This window comes from Cnephaeus nilssonii, assembly GCF_951640355.1.
Source record: "Cnephaeus nilssonii genome assembly, chromosome: 3".
NCBI classification, from domain to species: Eukaryota; Metazoa; Chordata; class Mammalia; order Chiroptera; family Vespertilionidae; genus Cnephaeus; species Cnephaeus nilssonii.
The window spans coordinates 87,912,074-87,935,561 of NC_137074.1; the positions used below are offsets into that span (position 1 = coordinate 87,912,074).

General features: G+C 37.4%; 1 pseudogene across 1 annotated transcript; it reads right to left on the minus strand.

The window, feature by feature from the left end:
- Positions 1–399: 399 nt before the first annotated feature.
- Positions 400–1,201, minus strand: LOC307096539 (RNA transcription, translation and transport factor protein-like; annotated as a pseudogene). The gene has a single exon. The product of its transcript is annotated as an RNA transcription, translation and transport factor protein-like (transcript).
- Between the last annotated feature and the right edge of the window lie 22,287 nt (positions 1,202–23,488).

A 23,488-nucleotide genomic window follows, 5' to 3' on the forward strand; every position in this document is an offset into this window, starting at 1 on the left:
AGATACTGGGATTCTCCAGAGGGGAGGGCACCCTCCTCCATCCCTGCCTGTGGCTTTGGCTCCCCTGCTCACTCCTGAGCACCACACGTGAGTTGGGGAGGGGTCGGTGAAACATCTCAGTTCCTGGCAGCCACAGGCCTCCCTTCCATCCAGGCCTCTTTAGGCCCAGTCTGTTTTGTTTCCATCTCTCCATCCCAGTCTCTCCCAGTCTCTGTCTCTCTTTGTTTTTCTTTCTTTCTTTTTATTCCGCTTTTCCAAACTTTATTAAAGAAAAAAACAATGATGGTAAATCTCTAAAACATAGTCAATTTTCTGGGATTCTTCCCTTGAAAATGTGATGTTTGATTTTGAAACACATACCATGGTGTGCATGGTTCCCAACTGTACTAAATCGGCGAGAGGCTGAAATCCTAAAAGGTTCATCTTCCAACTTTCCCCAGTCTGTGGTCTGTCTTTGGATCAGCAATAATTGCCTGAACAGCTACTATGGCTTCATTAATTTTTGTCTGTAGCTCTCTGAGCTCTTCTATATGCAGCAATCGCAGAACTTGAGCAGCTTCATTAAGAATTGCTTCTCCTGTGTCAAAACCAAGAATATGCGTGTCTAAAGCAACAGGCAACCCCTCTTTTGCTTGATTTGCTTTAGCAACTGCATCCTGTGTCAGGCGTTCCTGGACCAAAATGTGAATTGCCTTAAGCATTACCAGGTAATCATCATGACGTTGAATCTGAAGGTTAGCCAAAGCCATTACACCAGCCTTAAAATTAGGATTATTAACATCCAAATTGATCAATGGCTCTGCATTTTTAGCTGCATTGCCAGCATTTTTTGTATGATCAGATACCAAGTCCTTATGTTTTCCAGCGTTATCTCCATATTTTAACAGCTAAACCAAGAAGCCAGTCAGTTGCTTCTTGTCAGTCTTAAATTTTGAAAGGACAGCTAACGTCTGTGAGATACTTTTCAAAGAACTTGGGCCAGACACTGCTGTGGATGTTTCTTAAATTACCTCTGTCTTCAATCTTGTAGTGTCTGATTTTCTGGTTTTCAAGCCAAACAATAAAGTTTCCAAATTCTGTTTCATCTTTGCAGTTGAAGCCGGCACGGTTGTGGTAGTCGAGGGCCGTCCGCTTGCAGCGGAACATGGTCCTGGCTTCCCGCTCTGTCCCCCAGGCTTTGGCCCTGAGAGGAGAGGCGAGGAGTGGCTGGTGGTGAAAGTGGGGGTGTGGCATGGAGGTGGTGCCTGCGCTTCTGTGAATGATGCCAAATGGAGCCTGCAGGCCAAGCTGAATCAGCACCTGTGGGCCATCAGGAGCACTCACAGCCACCGCGGCCATGTGGGGAGTCCAAGCCCTGCCTCCCCCGCCCCCGTCCCCACTGCCACAAGTCCCCGCCCACCCGAGCCTGCTGCATGCACAGCTTGGCATTCAGTCAAGCCTTCGGTCATTGTGGATGTGACGGACCCTGGATTTATATATATATTAGGATAATTTTTAAATTACCAATAATAACAATGCTAGAAACATGATTATAATTCTTCAATTTTATTTTAATAAACATAATCAATTGATTCCCTTACAAAAGCAAATTAATTTTCTATTTTTGCTATTTGTATTGTTCCTTTCCCACTTAAAATATTAATAAGGTGTTATCATACAAGGTATAAAAATAAGCACTTAGGAAGAAAAATTCCAAACAAAGAGCAGGAGTTTTCATTTAATAATCTAGTATAGCCAGACCTGGCATGGCTCACTGGTTGAGCATCGACCTATGAACCAGGAGGTGACAATTCGATTCCTGGTCAGGGCACATGCCTGGGTTGCAGGCTCGATCCCCAGTGTGGGTTGTGCAGGAGGCAGCCAATCAATGATTTTCTCTCATCATTGATGTTTCTATCTCTCTCCCCCACCTCCCTTCCTCTCTCTGAAATCAATAAAAACATATTTTAAAAAATAATAATCTAGAATAAGTAAGGGGGGGAGGTTTGGGAGAAAGAAAAAAAGAAAGAAAGAAAGAAAGAAAGAGAGAGAGAGAGAGAGAGAGAGAGAGAGAGAGAGAGGGAGAGAAGGGAGGGAGGAAGGAAGGGAGGAAGAAAGGAAAGAAGAGAGCATAGGTAATTCTCCAGAGGTGCTGGAGGAGATGGCTCCTAAGGAATTGGAAATTATGGTAATGTAATGGTCTGTGTAACCTCATGAGCTGTCAAATCCTAGACTGCAAAAGACTAATAGCTCTTTTATAAAGAGTTTCTTTTAGCACTGATCCCCAAACTCAAAGCACAGAACACTAGCACTTAAGGGCAAAGTGATAAATACTCACTTACTTAGGTTGATAAGCTTTCTCAGGAGTAGCATTTTGATTTTGAAACAAGTCACAGAACTCATTATCAGAACCAAAGGCAATAATCATAGACTATGACTACCTTTAATTGTCCTTATGTTGTGTTATGCATTTAAAGGCCATATTTAAAATGAAAGCTTTGCTAGTGATTTAATGGCAGGATTTGGGTTTTAAAATAAGATAATCTCCCACCTATAACAAGATCAGTTCTGCATTAGACACAGGCCCTGGATCACCTTCAGAAATCTTTGTTGACCAAATAAAATGCAAATGTTTTAGGCTACTGATTTTGCAAAATAATAAAGTCTACCTATCACTTAATATTCAAAGATATTAACTTTATGTTTTATGAAATATAAAATAAAGTGCTAGTTACAAACCTGGCACAGACTTCAAATGATATTCTACGTAGACTTTAAAGTATCTCAAAGTTTTAAATAGGAAGTACCATAGTATATTGCATTGTATATTGCATTCCACATTCCTAGAAGGTTTTTAAAGTTTAAATAAGCATATTCAATATGACAAAATAATTTTATATTTAGAAATATTTAAGTGTTACTATTATTTTTAATACATATTCAAAAAATTAGCTCATAAAGAAAGCTCTACAACTTTGCACATTATTGATTCTCAATGCAGAAAGGGTTCTCTTGGATATGATATATGTTTGTGAGATGGTAGTTTTTAGTGGAGCAGAGTTCAGAGTTTAAAGTTTTGGGAACTTCCGGTAGAATGAAAACTTGCAATAGAGTCTAAACTGTGACCTAGAGACTTGGATTCTAGCCAGTGTCCAATGTATAGACCTAAGGGCTTTAGACTAACTTGGACTTACATAGTTTAGCCTCAGCCCTGTGAGTCTATCTCTTATTTCAGGCTACTATATCTCACATTATAGATCCTATTTGGGTTTTAGTATTCTCTGTTGTCAAATAAGGGGTTTGGGTTAATTATCAAATTGTTTCAAATATACACTTATTTAAAATATTTTTGAGAATGTACTGAATTAAATATTCCTATATTTTATTTGTATGGTTATTATTAACACTGTAAATTATCTGTAATAAGACATTAAAATAATGAAAAATTAGTGAAAAGGTGATTGCAATTTATCAAGTCTATATAAAGGAATATGATTAGAAATGAAAGGGTTACAAATATTCAAACAGTTTTACAAACCAGCCTTCTGTTATTCTTTACCTTTCTTCTCATATATCAAGAGGAAAAATTAAATAAAACACTTAGTAATAATAAAATGGATAAAAGATCCGACAATTAGGATATTTGTTGCTTTCATTTTTTATTATTCCTTTTATTCTTTTACTCTTTAACCACTTCATTAAGGTATGATTGACATACACAAAGCAGTACATATTTAATGTATACAACTTGATGAGTATAAAGATGAATGTACATTAGGGAAACCATCACCACAGTCTATGTCATAAATATATTCATCACCTCTAAATATTACATGACATCTAAAATTATCCTTTGTTTCTTTCCATTTACCATTACTTCTACTCTTTTCCTTTGCGGGGATATTTTTGGGAGTGGATAAGTACAACTTTTATTGAAAGTGGTAGCAAAAATACTTGACCATTTCTACCCATCCAAAGTGTAGATTACAAAATATTCGAAGAAGTTTAAGGTAATTATAGAAACCTATGTAATTAGTATACATAAATATATTATAATGAAGCTTGCAGAGATAAGGTGACCCCAGGCATATAAAACACTTCGGTTTAAACTATAGTACTACTCAATGGACATGTACTGAATCCTCACTATGTATTAAGCATATTAGGAATGCAAAGATAAAAAACACTTGATCTTTAGTCTAAAATATTTACTGTCTACGTCAAGCATGTCAAACTCGCGGGCTGCAGGCTGCATGCAGCCAAACAATGAATATTTTTGCAGCCAAGCAAATATAACAGTATGTAAGAGACATTTTAATAAAAAATTTGTAACTTAATTTTTACAATATCCTGCTATACATAATTATTAATAATGAACTACAATGTTCGCTAATGACTGATTACTATAATCGTATTGCATTCATTTCCCTTATATGCCTTATGTGCAGGCACACCATTTCTCTCCACTAATACTAGCAGCAAATATTTTAGCAGCCAATTGACACGTCATTAGTCTTGCACTGACTTATTTGGTGTGTGCAACAGAAAATATTTCGCTTTCAGAGAACAAGAAAAATAGGTTTATATGTGTTAAGCTTATTAATTTGCGCAGTTATTCAGTGTCTGATAAGTTAATGTTCAAGAAAAAATATTAATTTTTATTAAAATGTTCTATTATCTTATGTTAATGATTACCCATTTATTTCAGCCCTTTGTATTCAGCATGTCTCTATTGAAATAAACCTACATTTCTATGAAAATTTAAGCTTCTTTTTATTGTTTCAAGTTTTTCATATGACTCCTTTTTCCCAATTGACCCCCCCCAGCCATTCCCACCCCTAGCAAGCCCCCACCACCCCAGTGTCCTGTCCATTGGTTATACTAATATGCATGCATAAAAGTCCTTTGGTTACTCTCTAACTCTCCCTCCCCAATCTAGATCAATCTATGCTTGTTCATCAAATTATGCTGATCATTATATCCCACATATGAGTGAGATCATGTGATATTTATCTTTCTCCGACTGGCTATTTTTGCTTAGCATAATGTTCTCCAGTTCCTTCCGTGTTGTTGCAAATGTTAAAAGTTCCTTTTTTATAGCAGCATAGTATTCCATTGTGTAGATATACCACAGTTTTTTAATCTACTCATCTGCTGATGGGCACTTAGGCTGTTTCCAAATCTTAGCTATTGTAAATTGTGCTGCTATGAACATAGGGGTGCATATATCCTTTCTGATTGGTGTTTCTGATTTCTTGGGATATGGTCCTAGGAGTGGGATTACTGGGTCAAATGGGAGTTCCATTTTTAACTTGTTGAGGAAACTCCATATTGTCTTCCACAGTGCTATACCAGTCTGCATTCCCATCAGCAGTGCAGGAGGGTTCCTTTTTCACCACATCCTCCCAGCACTTGTTTGTTGATTTGTTGATGATAGCCATTCTGACAGGTGTGAGATGGTATCTCATTGTTGTTTTGATTTGCATTTCTCAGATGACTAGTGACTTTGGGCATGTTTTCATATGTTTCTGGGCATTCTGTATGTCCTCTTTCTAAAAGTGTCTATTTACATCCTTTAACCATTTTTTTTATTGGATTGTTTATCTTCCTTTTGTTAAGTTGTATGAGTTCTTTGTAAATTTTGGAGATTAAGCCCTTATCAGAAATGTCATTGGCAAATATGTTCTCCCATGCAGTGGGCTTTCTTCTTGTTTTGTTGATGGTTTCTTTTGCTGTGCAGAAGCTTTTTATTTTGATATAGTTCCATTTGTTTATTTTCTCCTTAGTCTCCATTGCCCTAGGAGCTGTGTCTGTAAAGATATTGCTACGGCATATGTCTGCAATTTTGCTGCATATGGAGTCTTGAAGGATTTTTATGGTTTCCCATCTTACATTCAAGTCCTTTAGCCATTTTGAGTTTGTTTTTGTATATGGTGTAATTTGGTGATCTAGTTTCATTTTTTTGCATGTATCTGACCAAATTTCCCAGCACCTTTTATTAAAGAGCCTGTTTTGACTCCATTGTATGCTCTTGCCTCCTTTGTCAAATATTAATTTAGCATAATGGCTTGGGTTTATTTCTGGGTTCTCTGTTTTGTTCCATTGGTCTATATGTCTGTTCTTGTGCCAGTACCAGGCAGTTTTGAGAACCGTGGCTTGGTAACATAGCTTGATATCTGGTATTGTGATCCCTCCAAGCTTTGTTCCTCTTTCTAAGGATAGCTATAGCGATTCGGGGTCTATTTTTATTCCAGATGAATTTTTGGAGAGTTTGTTCTAGATCTTTGAAATATGCTGTTGGTATTTTAATAGGGATTGCATTGAATCTGTAGATTGCTTTGGGTAGTATGGACATTTTAAAGATGTTGATTCTATTAATCCATGAACATGGTATGTTCTTCCATTTGCTTAGGTCTTCCTCTATCTCTTTTGTCAATGTCCTGAAGTTATCCAAGTACAGGTCTTTTACGTCCTTAGTTAAGTTTATTCTTAGGTATCTTAATGTTTTTGGTTCAATGATAAATGGGATTGTTTAATTAGTTTCTCTTTCTGTGAGTTCATTATTGGTGTATAAAAAGGTCATAGATTTCTGTGTGTTAATTATGTATCCTGCTAAATTTCTGAATTCATTTATTAGGTCTAGTAGTTTTATGATGGAGTCTTTGGGGTTTTCCATGTATAGTATCATGTCATCTGCAAACAAGGAGCATTTTACTTCTTCTTTTCCAATTTGGATGCCTTTTATTTCTTCTTATCTGATCCCTATGGCTAGCACTTCCAGTACTATGTCAAACAGGAGTGGTGAGAGTGGGCATCCCTGTCTTGTTCCTGTTCTTAGGGGAAATGAGTTTAGTTTTTGTCCATTGTGTATGATGTTGGCTCTAGGTTTGACATATAAGGCTTTTGTTTGTTGAGGTATGATCCCTCTATTCCCACTTTGCTGAGAGTTTTTATCAAGAAAGGGTGTTGGATTTTGTCAAATGCTTTTTCTGCATCAATTGATATGATCATGTGATTTTTGTCTCTCAGTCTGTTTATGTTATGTATCACAATTACTGATTTGTGGATATTGTACCATCCTTGCATCCCTGGAATAAATTCCACTTGGTCATGGTTTATGATCTTTCTAATGTATTGCTGAATCCAATTTGCTAGAATTTTGTTGAGGATTTTAGCATCTATGTTCATCAAGGATATTGGCTTGTAGTTCTCTTTTTTTTGTAGTGGCTTTATCTGGTTTTGGGATTAGGGTAATACTGGCTTCATAGAAAGAGCTTGGAAGTGTGCCTTCCTCTTGAATTTTTTGGAATATTCTGAGGAGGATAGGTTTTAGTTCTTCTTTGAATGCTTGGTAGAACTCCCCTGTAAAGCTGTCCAGACCATGGCTTATGTTTGCTGGAAGATTTTTGATCGCTGCCTCAATTTCTTCAGTAGTTATTGGCCTATTCAGGTTTTCTGTTTCTTCTTGATTGAGTTTTGGGAGCTTGTGTTTTTCTAGGAATCTCTCCCTTTCATCAAGGTTGTCCATTTTGTATACATATAGTTGTACATAGTATTTTTTCATAATTGTTTGTATTTCTGTGGGATTGATTGTTTCTTCTCCTCTTTCATTTCTGATCTTGTTATTTGAATCCTCTCTCTGCTTCTTAGTGAGCCTGGTTAGAGGTTCATCAATCTTGTTTATTCTTTCAAAGAACCTGCTCTTGGTTTTGTTGATCTTTTATATTGTTTTGTTTTTGTTTTTTGTTTTTTGTCTCTATGTCATTTATCTCCACTCTGATCTTTATTATTTCCTTCCTTCTGCTTATGCTGGGGTTTATTGTTGCTTTCTTTCAAACTCTTTGAGCTGTAGGGTGAGAGAATTTATTACCATTATTTCTTGTTTTTTTGAGGTAGGCCTGTAGAGCTATTAACTTCCCTCTCAAGACTGCTTTCACTGTGTCCCATAGATTTTGGATTGTTGTGTTTTCTTTGTCATTTGTTGCCATGACGTTTGTTATTTCTTCTTTGATCTCTTTGGTAACCTAGTCATTGTTTAATAGCATGCTATTTAGCCTCCAGGTATTTGATTTTTTAAATTGTTTTTATTGTAGTTGATTTCTAGTTTCATGCCTTTGTGATCTGAGAAAATGCATGATAAGATTTCTATCTTCTTGAATTTGAAGAGAATTTGCCTGTGTCCCAATATATGGTCTATCTTTGAAAATCACCCATGTGCTCTTGAGAAGAATGCATATTCTGTGGCTTTGGGGTGAAATGTTCTGAAGATGTCAATTAATTCCATCTGATCTAGTGAGTCATTTAGGATAGATGTTTCTTTGCTGATTTTTTGTTTAGAGTATTTATCCAGTGGTGTTAGTGGGGTATTAAAGTCCCCTATTATGACTGTATTGCTGTCAATCTCTCCCTTGATATCTTCCAGAAGTTTTTTTTTTTTTTTTTTTATGTATTTGGGTGCTCCTATATTTGGGTGCGTATATGTTTACCAGAGTTACATCTTCTTGTTGCATTGTTCCCTTTAGTATTATGAATTGGCCTTCTTTATCTCTTGTTATGGCCTTCACTTTGAGGTTTAATTTGTCAGATATAAGTATTGCTACCCCAGCTTTTTTTTCATTTCCATTCGTCTGAAAAACCTTTTTCCATCCCTTCACCATCAGTCTGTGTGAGTCCTTTTTTCTGAGGTGGGTTTCCTGTAGACAGAAGATATATGGGTCATGTTTTCTTATCCACTCAGCTATCCTATGTATTTTAATTGGGGCATTTAATCCATTTACATTTAAAGTTATTATTGATAGGTACTTGTTTGTCACCATTTTTATTCTTTATGCCTGTGTTCCTTCTTTGCTTCCTATTTCTTCTTTTTACAACAGACCCTTTAGCATTTCTTGCATTGCTGGTTCGGTGGTAGTAAACTCCTTTAGTCCTTTTTTGTCTGTGAAGCTCCTGATTTCACCCTCAATATTGATTGATAGCCTTGCTAGGTACAGTATCCTTGGATTCATACCCTTCATTTGCATGACTTTGTATATTTCATTACATTCCTTTCTTGCCTGATGTGTTTCTGTTTAAAAATCAGTTGCTAGTCTGATGGGGGATCTTTTGTAGGTAACTTTCTGTCTCTCTCTGGCTGCTTTTAAGATTCTTACTTTGTCATTGGTGTTTTCCAATTTAATTATAATGTGCCTTGTGGTTGGTCTTTTGGGGTTAGTTTTGTTTGGGACTCTGTGAGCTTCATGGACTTGTGTGAGTTTTTTCTTCCTTGTACCAGGGAAGTTTTCTGTCATTATTTCTTCAAACAGGTTTTCTGTTCCTTGCTCAGTTTCCTCTCCTTCTGGCTCCCCTATTATGCGGATGTTGTTTTGTTTCATGTTGTCCCAAAGTTCCCTTAGGCTCTCCTCCTGTTTTTTAAGGTTTTTCTTCTAGATGCTGCTATGCTTGGGTATTTTTTTCTACCTTGCCATCTAGCTCACTGATGCGGTCCTCCACTTCTTCTAGTCTACTGTTGATGCTTTCTATTGAGTTCTTTATTGCAGAGATGTCATTTTTCATTTCTTCTTGGTTCTTCTTCATTTCCTCTTGGTTCTTACACATATTGTTGAATTTGTCTTCCAACCTTTTCAGTGACCTTATGACCATTTCTCTGAATTCTTTCTCTGACATATTGCTTGTCTCAATTTTGTTTACTTCCTTTTCTGGTGATGCCTCCTTTTCTTTTGTATGTTGACTGTTTCTTTGTCTCCCTATGATCTCTCCTCCCTGGGTGTCTGGTTATGTACCTCTCTCTGTTCTGTGTTGACTTTCCCTAGGCAATATCTTACTTGTGTTTAATTTACCAATTCTGAGTGGGTATTAATCGATTCAGCTGTTCCTTCTCTCCGCTCTGTGAGAAGGCGCAGGCTCGTCCACACGTTAGAGCCACTTTGTCTCCTTCTGGACAGACTTTCTAGTCACCCGCGGTCGGTGTTCCTGGGTTCGCAGCTAAGGCAGCTCATCCCTGGGGGTTGTGGTTGTAGGATTCTGGGAGGTATCCTAGATCCCCTGTTGAATATAAGGCTGGGCTTCAGATCACCGCCACTCTCTCCTTCAAGATGATGCGGTCTCCTTGGCAGAGCTGGCCGCTCTGAGAGAAGTTTCAGCAGCAGTAGAGGCTCCCCAGCCAGGGAGCCTAGTCTGGCAGTCCCCAACAATACCTTGGAATATAACTGTCCCTCACTCACAAATACAGACACTCCCCACACATTCACACACTCTCCTTTCATTCTTTCACTCACACACTATCTTGCAGCTTGCCGTTCTGTCGGCAGCCATCTTGGTTCTCTCCAGCTTTTGTTATTTTGCGCCCCACATAAAATTAAACCTTGTTTATTTGGCCCATGTTAGCCTTTGAATTTTACATGCTTGGTCTACGTGTAAGGAGATAGATAATAGGTAATTAAAATAATGTGTAATCTGTGCTGTGAGGAAAGTGGTCATGAGTATCACAAAAGGTTTTGTGAGAGTAAATTAATTATGGGATCAAATGTAATACACAGATTAGGAAGAACATTTTGAAAGAAATTATGCTAATTCCTAAGGCATCAGTAAGAGTTGAAGAATCACTGAAGGTTGAACCATGCAATAGAAAAGTACATGTGAGATATAGGAGAAAACCTTATTTTCCTGTATAATCTAAATCTATGAGGATGAGGATGAAAGGATTAATACAGCATGCTAAGAAGTTTGCACAGTTGCCTGAAAAATATTGGAAGACATTGAAGAATTTTAATGAAGGAGTGGTTTTTCCATTGCATTTAAAATATATATATATATATATATATATATATATATATATATATATATATATTATTGATTTTTACAGAGAGGAAAGGAGAGGGATAGAGAGTTAGAAACATCGATGAGAGAGAAACATAGATTCAGTTGCCTCTTGCACACTCCCTACTGGGGTTGTGTGCCCACAACCAAGGTACATGCTCTTGACTGGAATCGAACCCGGGACCCTTGAGTCCGCAGGCTGACGCTCTATCCACTGAGCCAAACCGGATAGGGCTCCATTGCATGTTTAATCAGAAAGTCAGAGAAGAGACTACTTGAATTGTCACAGTAAGGTTGGAGCACAATGATAAAGGCTTGGACCAAGGTAAAGACAGTGAACAGAGAAGATTAAAAAATTTGAGTAAGTTAAAGAGATATTAATTAGTTCAATAAAGAGAGCTAAGTGATTGATTAGAAATAGTGTGCACGTGATGCCAGGGGGCACCAGGGAGGTCAAGGTGATACCACTGTACATGAACCTAGTTTTTAATTAACAGAAAAAGTGCTGCAATTTAGATGCATGCCCAGACTAGGGAGGGTACTTGTCTATCAGTCACACCTAGGAACAGGTCATTGGCCAGAATAGGCAGGGCCACTGCAAGTGCTGGAAGATTTTAGATACGTAAGTTCCTAATCAAAGAAGTTCTTTCTTTTTCTTGTGCTTGACTCCTGACCTGCAGGACTCTCACACTCTTGCTCTCTTGCATTTGCCCACATGGCTCATGGCCATGTTGACCACACACAATGGACTGATCGAGCTACACCATGGAATGGAAACTGGACTCTAGCTTTGCTTCAACTCTGCTGAATCCCCTGCTGCACACCATTCAGGACTGGATTCGAAGAAATGGGGTTCCAGAAATACAGGGATATAATTCTACCCATATAAAAATCACTCACCCTCCTGTGTGACTCTTAGAAAATTATTTTGTTCAAGATATCATAGGAACCCTTTCTCTGGTAACAAAGGTAGACATCAACCCAATCCAGATTCTGATCACCCTCTGCCTCCACCACCACCACCACCACCAAAAAATTTGAGAGCATGACAGAAAGATTTAGCAAAGTGCAGTAAATTTATTAAAGTGTTAGTAAGCACTCAAGGATTGAGAGTGGGTGACCTCAGAGAATGAGACATGCAATTCAGTCTGGATGGAAGGTTTTTGTTAAATGTGAGTGGGCGGGATAGGGTTTTCCTCAGCTTCTGACGCTAATGAGGTGACTGCTGGTGCACTGGTCCTTGTCTCCCTTTTTCACATATTGATTCTTTCTTTCTTTTCTTTTTTTTGTTTTGTTTTGTTTTTGTTTTGTTCTCTCAGTTACAGAAAATTGGGGTGGGGGAAGCCAGGAAACAGGTGGTCAGTGAAGCTTACATCTATGATGTTCCAGCCAAGACAGAGAAGGGGAGGGATAGAACTTTATTCCCTATTCTAACTTTCCTGCCTCACAATAAAGAAAAAGTTAATAACTTCCAGATTTCTTGTTTGGGTAGCTAGATAAATGATAAATCTATGAAGGCAGTACTATGCATTAAGCTCACCATATTCTTTTCTGGGCACATACATACCTTTTTTCAGTCTCCTGTGCAGTTAGTAATGTATCATGTGACTGACTTCTACCCAGTCATAGTTTCTTATATAATAAAAGCCCAGCAACCAAAACAGTGGAATTACCAGAATGATCAGAGAACAGAACACCCTGGTCCCTAGCCCTGGCTGGCCCTGCCTCCCAGGGTGTGGTTAGGGGTGATCATGCAGGCAGGCGAGTTGTTAGGGGTGATCAGGCAGGCAGGTGAGTGATTAGGGGTGATCAGGCAAGCAGGCGAGTGGTTAGTGACGATCAGACAGGCAGGAGAGAGGTTAGGGACAATCAGGCAGGCAGGCGAGTAGTTAGGGGTGATCAGGCAGGCAGGCAGAGTAGTTAATGGTGATCAGGCAGGCAGGCGAGCGGTTAGGAGCCAGCAGTCCCTGATTGTGAGAGGGATGTCCGACTGCCTATCAGGCCTAAACCAGCAGTCAGACATCCCCCGAAAAGTCCCGGATTGCAAGAGGGTGGAGGCCAGGCTGAGGGACCCTCTCCCCCATGCATGGATTTTGTGCCCTGGGCCTCTAGTGGTATTAATAAAATCCCCTTCCTGGTGTAGTTTTTAGAAATTTTCCACACAGTCCACAAGCCATTCTATCTCTCCTGAGAGTCTTGCTTACAACAACATATCTAATATTATTCTGATAAAAAGAGAAATCACTTAATCAATAAAAACCTTTAGAGAGGAACATGTATGGGAAAGATAAATAGGTAGGGAACACACTGATGAGTTTAGTTACAACATACTGAATTTGTGATCCTATATAACATTCAAATGCAGATAGCATGGAGCAGTGGATTATACAAATCTGGACCCAAGTGAAACACGAAAATTGAACTGGAATGCCCTGAATTCCCAGGTTCTTTTCCTGATGGATTTGAAGAATGAAGCCATGGAAAAAAGGTGACAGGTGAAAAGTACAGGAACTTTATGCAAGCAAATGCTACCTTAAAACCTAATTCTAACTTCTAAGCCTAAGACTGTGTCCCTCCTGGGTGGATAGAGGGGCCCCTGAGAAGGGTGACCGCTGCTTTCTTTGCCTTGAGGCATTAACTAGGCTGCAGTTCTTTGTTTGAATCTGACCCTTCTTATTAGTCATTCTGCTGCATAGAATTAGTTCTCAAAGCTCAAAGCCCGTGTGGTGTCCCCTATTTCCTCTCCCCCTTATCTTATTGGTTGGAGTCCCTTTTGATTTCTTATAGCTCTTCCAGTTGTGCCTGCAGAGAAACCTTATCTGATGGCCCTCCCAGCCACTCAGGTCAGGGCTGCTTTTGGCCTAACTTATGGTCACTTTAATTGCTCAGGCCAGAGATACCCCTGTCCTTGGTTTATGGCTGTCTTAATTGCACAGGCCAGACATATTTCTATTTGCCTATGGCATTTCTTTATTCTCTGTACAAGTAAGATAAGCACCCTGGCACCTTCAAGTCTCCATTATGTATTCCTTCCAATGGACCATTTTCATTCCTAGAACTTCCTAAGCCTGCTTAACTAAGCTAGCAAGTTACCCCTTTCACAAGAAAAGAGAACTGGGCTTAAAACAGAGATGTAGAAGTCTTTGAGTTATAAATTATAGTTGATGCCATGAGAATGGATAGCATAACTCTATTTCATCATCTCAACCTCTGCATACAATGTTTATATAAGAAATAGTATTTTTAAATATTCATCTATCATTTCTAAATACTTAAAAACCATATCAGGTTAAACAAATTTAGTATAATTTTGCAGTATGTATCAATCTTGGCTCATTCAGATAAAACAGCATAGTTGGTAATCTATATTTTAGTAAATTAGGAAAATGTATCCAACCCAAACATATTATCTAAAGATAAGTTCTATTGTGGGTACTATTTTTTATCATTTATAATTAATTTATCCAACTTCTAGTACTAATTGCTGTCTTATTTTTCTTTTGTTGCAAATAGTCTCATTCTTAGATGGTAAATGAATGTTTACTGATGGTCTTGAATGTTTTCTGCTTTTCAGTAACCACGGAGTGGGCTCATGATCTATGATAAACTAGACCTACTAACTTTTTTAGGTCAGGACACATAAGTGGAATGAGGTAATGGTAGAAGAAAGTTTAGACCTAATTAATTTCAGTAGTGATTTCTGATGCAAAGCTCCATTGGCTAATGATGTCCAGACACCCTGAGACTCCTTAGTTTCTGTTGTTTTTGTCACAAGTTTTTTTTTAGTCCTCCAGTTGATTCTCTGAGCTAGTAATTAGCATTTCAATAAGTTCCCATTACGTATAAGAGAGCTGCCTGCAGCCAAAGAACACTAAATGCTGAACAAACCAATGCAAATAAACAAAGGGAGTTAAATGTAAAAATAATCCTCAATACTTTGGTAGAAGGTTACTTGTAAAAACAAAATTCCTGCCTTTAAAATGAAAAATGAATATACTAGGTATTCAGTTAAGTGCTTTATAATGAATGTAAATAATTGCTTCATTTTTCCTAAGTTTAGAAATAATAAATTTAAAAAAAATAATGAACTCTTCTAAAAGAAGCCATAAAAGCAAGGTTTCTAACACAGAGTATATTTGGAAAAATCCTTGACATTTCTTTATCTAATTGGGTCAGTCATTTACTAAATAACTTAAATGTAGAGTTGTCTTTTAGTTCATCATCAAATATAGAGAAACAAGACAAAATGAGAGACATAGGGCAGAACAGTAAACTGGTGCTTACATTAAGTTTAAACCCCAAAGAAAAATTGATGGTTTCAAATAATAAAACTGTCTTTGAGAAGATAAAGATGTAAAGTTTGAACAAAGCAACCCTGTGAAATGGAGTAATTTACATGAAAAGATGTGAACACAAAAGTGCCTTCTCTGAAGGGCTCGTTACCACTAGAACAACAAATTCAGTTAGATGGATAGTACCATTAAAGTGGAAATAAGGTACACCTAAAAATGTAGGAACTTATTATTAAAAAAACATTAAAAAGAAAAAAATTATCTTATTAGATTTGAAGTTCCTTGAGAGCCAGGGCTATACCCTGATTAAATCAATTAACAAATCATTAGTTGTCACCAGGTAGCAATGTACAACACACTTTGAGGCTTTGAGGAAGTCAGGGGTACAGATGCCAAATAAATATGATATGATCCCTGTCGACAAGGAAGAACCAGTCATAGAACAAATCATTTCACTAAATGTGATCAATGACATTACAGAGCTAGGGCCACAGAAGAAATAGAACAGTCCTTTTATGCTTGGAGAATATAGACTTTATGGAGTAAATACTTTCTAAAGTGTGACTCAAGAGTTGCATAGAATATGTGTGTTTTGCCAATATTTGGTAAGGGAGTAACAAATGAGTCTTTTATGTAGCTAACCATGAGCATCAGTAAAATGGAATAAGTGGAGTAGAGGAAAATAAAAGTGGAAAATCTTGGAGATAGATTGTAAAAGATCTGTCATAATATACTAAATAATCTGAATTATTATGGACAACATGAAGTCACTAAAGGTCCTTGGGCAAGAAAGTAGCCATGATTACTTGTGTCTGAATGATAGTCTTGCCTATAATGTAGAAGACAACTGTTGGTAAGAGAAGCCAAGTCACATAACAGTTCTGAGGAGAAATAATACATGAGCAATATGGCATTTATAGAGAGGAAGAGGTATGTTTTTTTAAATGTAGTAATCAATTAGATCTTTTCAAAAGGACTCCAAGTTTTCTAGCAATAGTAACTCTTTATGTGGTTAAACAATTGAGAACTGAAGGAAAATGAAAACTTGAAGAAAAACACAAGGAAGTCATATGTTTGCTTTAAATTGCACGGTGGATACACTAGTGGAAATATTTGGTCAGTAGATTAAATGCTAGAAAAACAATGTCTAAGTATGTAAATATGAAGTTTGAAAAAACTGGAGAATGATAACCCTCAAGGTCAGACTTAAACAATCAGCTGGCATGCTCCCATATCATCCTCTATCTTGGACTCTTAATGGTGCCATGAAGAAAGATTATTTTGTTTTCAAAGACACCACTAAACAAAATTACCCATACTTGAGTGAGATGAGCCTGCACTTTGTAATCTACAGAATCCAGCTCTGTAACCCACTATTCATCTGGGTGATGAGTTATGTAATTTGAAATTACATTTTATATCTTCAAAATAAATATAATAGCATTTAAATAGTAATGTTGTATTAGGATTCAAAACAATGCAAATAGTCTATTTTTAAACTTTATGGTGCTGAACCCAAGAGTCAATTCTCAGCCTTTAATTTTCCAGCATTATCAATTCATCTTGGATTCACTTTTTTATTTGGCCTACAGGACACCACATTAAAAAATCTAATGGGTGGCTAATCTGTTTTTTTTTGTTTGTTTGTTTGTTTTGTGTTTTTTTAGTGGCTCCTTATTTATTTGCCCATTTCTTAGCTTGGATGTTGCTCAGGTTAAAGTTCCTGGTCCTCTTCTAAATTTGCATATACTCCCTTGGCAACTCATTCAGTCCCTTGGCATTAAATACTATTTACATATTGAGGACACTTAGATTAATATCTATAATCCAGATCACTTTCACAAACTACAGATGTATACCTAGCCAGCTAGTCTCAAGCTGGATGTTTATTAGAAATCTCAAAACTGACATATTCAATGTGTTATGTGTGATCTTTCCCTAAAATTCTGCTCCATCTGCCTATAGCCTTTTCCAGATCAGTTGATTTTTTTTCACATCACATATCCAATCTTTCAGGAAATTCCGTGGCTCTGAGATCTAATCACATCTGCTATTATTCTAGTCCTACTAAACATGTTCTTGAATAGCTGTCTAATTAAGTCTCTTAATAGGTCTCTTTATTGTCCTCCCCAGGGTGTTCTCTTAAAAAAAAAGTTTTACATGTTAGCAATCTGATTGTGTTATGGTTTGCTTAAAACCCTACAGTAGTACCCAATTTCATTCAAAAACTGTACAATAGCCTACAAGACCAAACATGACATAGTCTTCATTACTTTTTTTATGTCACCTTCTTCTACTTTCCCCCTTTTATATACCATTGCAGCCACACTGGCCTTTTTGCTCTTTCTTTAACCTAATGGGCATATTCCTTCCATAAGACCTGTGCAAAGCACTTTTTTTTCTGCCAAAGATTCTCTTCCCAAGAATAAGAAAGTTCATGACTAAAACCAATACCTTCCTCAAAATGTTGCTTAAATGTTATCTTTTGATTAATTCCTACCACTACTTCCTATTTATAATTATAGTCTGCCTTATGCATTTCCACTCACTCTTATCTTTGATTTTTGTCCATTATATTTATCACCTTCTAATGGCTAACATATTTACTTTTCTGTATTATATCAATTGTTTATGAGCTATTGGTTCCATGTTAATACCTCAGACAGGCAAGGATCTGCATCTGTTGTGTTCATTGATACAATCCGAATGCCTAGAATGATGCCTGACATTCAATACACATGAAGTAGATTCCTGTGCCTGGAAAAGAGTAGTAACTATTATTACTGTATATCCAATCCATAATATAGCACCGATGATCAGATATTGCCCACAGGCCAACATATTCCTAGTCATAATATTTAATTAATAGGTAATGAAATTGCACACAGACAATCTTTGAATAAACTGTAGTATAAATTTTAATGCTATATAAAACAGAAACGCAGAAGTAATTTTGAAAAAGAAATCTTAGGACTGGGTATTGGTGAACAATGAAGCTGAGACATCCATAAGGGGGGAGATAAAATATAATAATAGTGGAGGTGGTGAGCCAACCAGATTCATTTTTCAGACCTGGACATTTATCGCCCCAGCTGCAAGGTATGTTGGCTGTTGACAGCTCACAACTGAGTTCTTCTTTGGGCTAGAGAGAAGGATATACCTTGTTCCTGTGCGGAAGCACAGGACTTGGTTGGAATGTCTGTAAGGAAGATTCTCTGAAAAGTCGGAGGCCCGTGGGGGACCTTGCCAAAGGTGACAGCCCCTACCTTGACTTTTCCAAACAAGGCTGACCCCCGGGTGTTTTACTAGAATCTTTATGTTTGGACTTCAAAGTGTCCTTGTTAAAGGACACATGTGTTTTCTCAAGGATGCTTACCCTGCTGATAGTTAATTTTAGTTCAAGCTGTTGTTACAATAAAAGCCAAAGGAGGCAGGCGAACAAGACTACTTGGTGGTGATAGCCAAGAAGTCCCTTAGCCTCTCTTTCACAGAAACATGTGTCAGAGTAATCATTCATCCGTTGTTCAGGGTCTGCCAGTCAGCCCTGGGAAAATGGTGCCCCTGTTCTAGGAAGAACCAGGAATGCAACAAAACTCGACGGAACCCTCAAAAACTAAGAGTAAGAAAATTAAAGTAACTGCATAGTAAGTCATTGGAGCCCGTTTGGGATTTCCAAGTTTGAGGGAATTGTTTCTCAGCTAAGGATTTCACTATCTCTGTTAGGCTTCTTCTTTTAAAAAAAAAAAAAAAATAAAAAAAAAAATATATATATATATATATATATATATATATATATATATATATATATATTTCTTTATTGATTTCAGAGAGGAAGGAAGATGGAGAGATAGAAACATCAATGATGAGAGAGAATCATTGATTGGCTGCCTCCTGCATGTCCCCCTACTGAGGATCAAGCCCACAACCCGGGCATGTGCCCTTGGCCAGAATCGAACCTGGGACCCCTCAGTCCACAGGCTGACACTCTATCCACTGAGCCAAACTGGCTAGGGCTATTATGCTTCTTAAGAATGTGAGTATGCTTTCCATTAGAAAAATAAGCCTATTTCTTAAAGTAAGGAAAAAAAGGTTTTTCCTGTATTTGCCTAGGAAGCAAAGGTTTTATATATATTATTAAAATAATTATACTATATTATGTTAATCAGGAAGATGATTACTTTAAATGAATAAATTACTTAATACTGTTTAATAATATTAATATATGATTATATATATATATATATATATATATATATATATATATATGACTAATATGCTAAGTGTCCCCTCAGGAGTTCGACCAGGCAACTGGGAGTTTGATCACTTACTATGACGTGTGTTGACCACCAGGGGGTGGCACGGAACAAAGGCAGGCCCCTGCCGGCAGCTGGCAGCCAGGGAAGGGAGGCCCTGGCCAGCAGCCAGAAGGCCCCGACCAGCTCTGATTGCTGGCAAGGCCTAGGGACCCAAGCCATGCATGAATTTCGTGCACTGGGCCTCTAGTATAATATATTTGACTACCTTTCCAGGGTTTGAATTTTAAGATATGCTTTTTCTCCTTATAAAGGAAAATTTTATACTTAAGGTATATGGGAAGCTTTGTCAAATAAGGAAATTATAATTATATTCTATTTATATATGCATATTAAATAGATTCTAATATGCTTTCATTTATAATTAATTATTATAGGTTATAATATTGTGGAATATTGTGTTTTAAAAAAAGGACAAGATTCCATGTCATTCATATTACTCTATAAAGTATCTAGATTTATAGAAATACTAGCAAGAAAAATGAGGAGAAAAATAATTTAAGGTCCAGGAAGATGGCTGCCAATGGGAAGGCAGGCTGCAAGATGGTGTGTGAGTGAGAGAATGAAAGGAGAGTTTGTGGATGTATGGGGAGTGTCTATTTGTGAGTGAGGGACAGCTATATTCCAAGGGACTGTTGGAGACTGCTGGACCGGGCTCCCCCGACCAGGCAGCCTCCACTGCTGCTGACATCTCTCCCGGAGCAACCGGCTCTGCTGCAGATACCGCACCATCTTGAAAGGGAGAATGGCTGTGATCAGAAACCTAACCTTACCTTCAACTGGGAAGAATAGAATACCTGCCTGGACCCTACAACCACAACCCTAGGGACCAGCTGCGAACACACAAACACCGGGTCTCAAGCAGTGCAAATACTTGGACTTGAACGAACTCTGCACCTTCTCACGGGAAGGTCAGATTTCGCCCAGAGAAAGGTGAGGTCTGTGATCCAGGCTGGAGGGAGAAATGCATGCAGCAGGATCTAGAGGTTCAGAGGAAATCTGCGCCCCACAAAATCCATGGCCGATTGGTCCAGCATAGTCTGCAAATTTGGAAGGGGGTCCACAGGGCTGCTGACAGAAGGGAACTCTATAAATCAACCCATAGCTGGGATGGCACAAAAAGGCAGCCTGAAGTTTCACCAGTACACTGGCTGCGCTGTGCCAGGGGAAAAAGAAGTGCACAGAGGTGCACAGAGTCAGTGCTGGGGCAAAAAAGTCGAGAGTTCGTGAGCTTACTCTGGCTCTTTTTCCTCTTTAAATCCTTGCTTTTGATTACTAAGCCCAGTACATAGGATCACCCAATTAGAAACACTCTCAGATACTGCAGGGGAAAGTTGTTTTTGCAGAACCTGGGGATCAGAGCAGGGAGGAACTATCAGAAAACCAGCTCAGGGGCAGTCCATTCCCCCAAAACAGTATTAAGTGTGCCAGGGGAAAAAAATCTAAATACTGGGTAGAGAGGACTTATAGCCCCAGATGTCAATACAGAAACACTGCCACCCAGGGATGAATCACAAATTGACTCTTGTGTAAATACAACTAAGGGCAGGCTGAGAAACAAAGAAATACTGCCTGCTGGAAAACAGGATTGTGGTTTATGACACAGAGGAGCAGTGGGATGCAGGGAACTTCAATACTGACCTGACTAACTGACAGGAAACAGGCGTGCCAAACAGAACAGTAGAGGAAGTGAATGACCTTCACTATTGCAAATTTTAATTTTTTATCTTTTACTTCTGAAACTAAAGTTTTTTTTCTCACTTGATTTTACCTTTTTAGTTATTATATTTTTATTTTTAATGAGCATTATTACTACTATTATTTTACCTTTTTTTAAAGTTTCATTTTATTTTCTCTATTTTATTTTATTTTGGAATTAATGTTCTACATTTTATTTTCATTTTTCCTTTAGCATCATTTTACTCTATCTCAACTTTACCTTTATGCCAACACTCTCTTCCTCACTTTTCTCCTTTTGTTGTCCTGTTTCTCTTACCCTATTAATGCTTTATATTTTCCCTATTCCTTCTTTTTACCCCCTGTTAAAAATTCATCCTACTTATATATCTAATTTCCAATTCCATGCTCCAAGTCCATACACACTTCTCTCTTCTCTTTCTTCACTATCCAATTTTTTTCCTCTCTTCCATTTTTTAAAAATTGTTGTTTTTTTAATGTTTTTTTGTTTTATTTTGTTTGGTTTTGCCCTTCTTTCTGTCCTATTGTTGTTGTTTCTTAGATTGTTGCTTAGATTGGTTTTTTGGTTTGTTTATGTGATTGTTTCTCTCTCTCTCTTTTTTTTTTTTGCTTCTGTTTTTCCTCTCCTTGATTGTTATTAGTTGTTGTTTGTAGTTTCCATTCATCTCTGGGTGTTAGTTGTTTGCATTTTTTGGGGTTAGTTGTTGTTCTATTGAGTTTTCTCCCAATATAAATAGTTTTTCCCTCTTCTTTATTATTCTCTTTCTCTTCTCTTTTACTGTTTTTCTTTTCCTCAATATCATTTTTGCACTCTCTCTCTTTTTTTTATCTCCTAATTCTCTTTTCTCTGGTAGTCACCTTTATTTGGGGTTATTAGTGTTGTGAATACATTTGTGTTCAGTGCCTTGTGCGTTGTGCCTTGTTGTATTGTATTTTGTGCCTTTAAGTCAATGCAGGGGAGAGAGAGAGGTACATAACTTGACACCCACAGAGGAGAGATCATGGGGAGACAAAGAAACAGCCCACATAAAAAAGAAAAGGAGGCATCACCAGAAAAGAAAGTAAGAATCCAAGGATACTGTACCCAGCAAGGCTATCAATCAAAATTGAGGGTGAAATCAGGAGCTTCACAGACAAAAAAGGACTAAGGGAGTTTATTACCATCAAACCAGCAATGCAAGAAATGCTAAAGGGTCTCCTGTAAAAAGAAGAAATAGGAAGCAAAGAAGGAGCACAGGCATAAAGAATAAAAATGGTGACAAATAAGTACCTATCAATAATAACTCTTAATGTAAATGGATTAAATGCCTCAATCAAAAGACATAAGGTAGCTGAGTGAACAGGAAAACATGACCCATATATCTGCTGTCTACTGGAAACCCACCTTAGAAAAAAGGATTCACACAGACTGATGGTGAAGGGATTGGAAAAGTTTTTCAGGCGAATGGAAATGAGCAAAAAGCTGGAATAGCAATACTTATATCTGACAAATTAGATCCCAAAGTGAAGGACATAAGAGATAAAGAAGGCCACTTCATAAACTAAAGGGAACATTCTAACAAGAAGATATAACTCTGGTAAACATATACGCACCCCATACAGGAGCACCCAAATACATAAGAAAAACTTCTGGGGATATCAAGGGAGAGACTGACAGCAATAGAGTAATAGTAGGGGACTTTAATACCCCACTAACACCACTGGATAAATTCTCTAAACAAAACATCAGCAAAGAAACATCAATCCTAAATGACACACTAGATCAGACGGAATTAATTGACATATTCAGAACATTTCACCCCAAAGCCACAGAATATGCATTCTTTTCAAGTACACATGGGTCATTTTCAAAGATAGACCATATATAGTGACACAGGCAAAGTCTTTTCAAATTCAAGAAGATAGAAATCATATCATATATCTTCTCAGATCACAAAGGCATAAAACTAGAAATCAACTACAATAAAAACAATTTTAAAAAATCAAATACTTAGAGGCTAAATAGCATGCTATTAAACAATGACTGGGTTACCAAAGAGATCAAAGAAGAAATAAAAAGCATCATGGCAAAAAATTATAATGAAAACACAACAATCTAAAATCTATGAGACACAGTGAAAGCAGTCTTGAGAGGGAAGTTAATAGCTCTACAGGCCTACTTCAAAAAACAAGAAACAACGGTAATAAATTCTCTAACTCTACAGCTCAAAGAGTTAGAAAGAGAGCAACAAGAAAATCCAGCATAAGCAGAAGAAAGGAAATAATAAAGATCAGAGTGGAGATAAATGACATGGAGACCAAAAAATAAAATAAATAAATAAATAAAATAGAACCAGTAGAAAAGATTAACAAAACCAAGAGCTAGTTTTTTGAAAGGATAAACAAGATTGA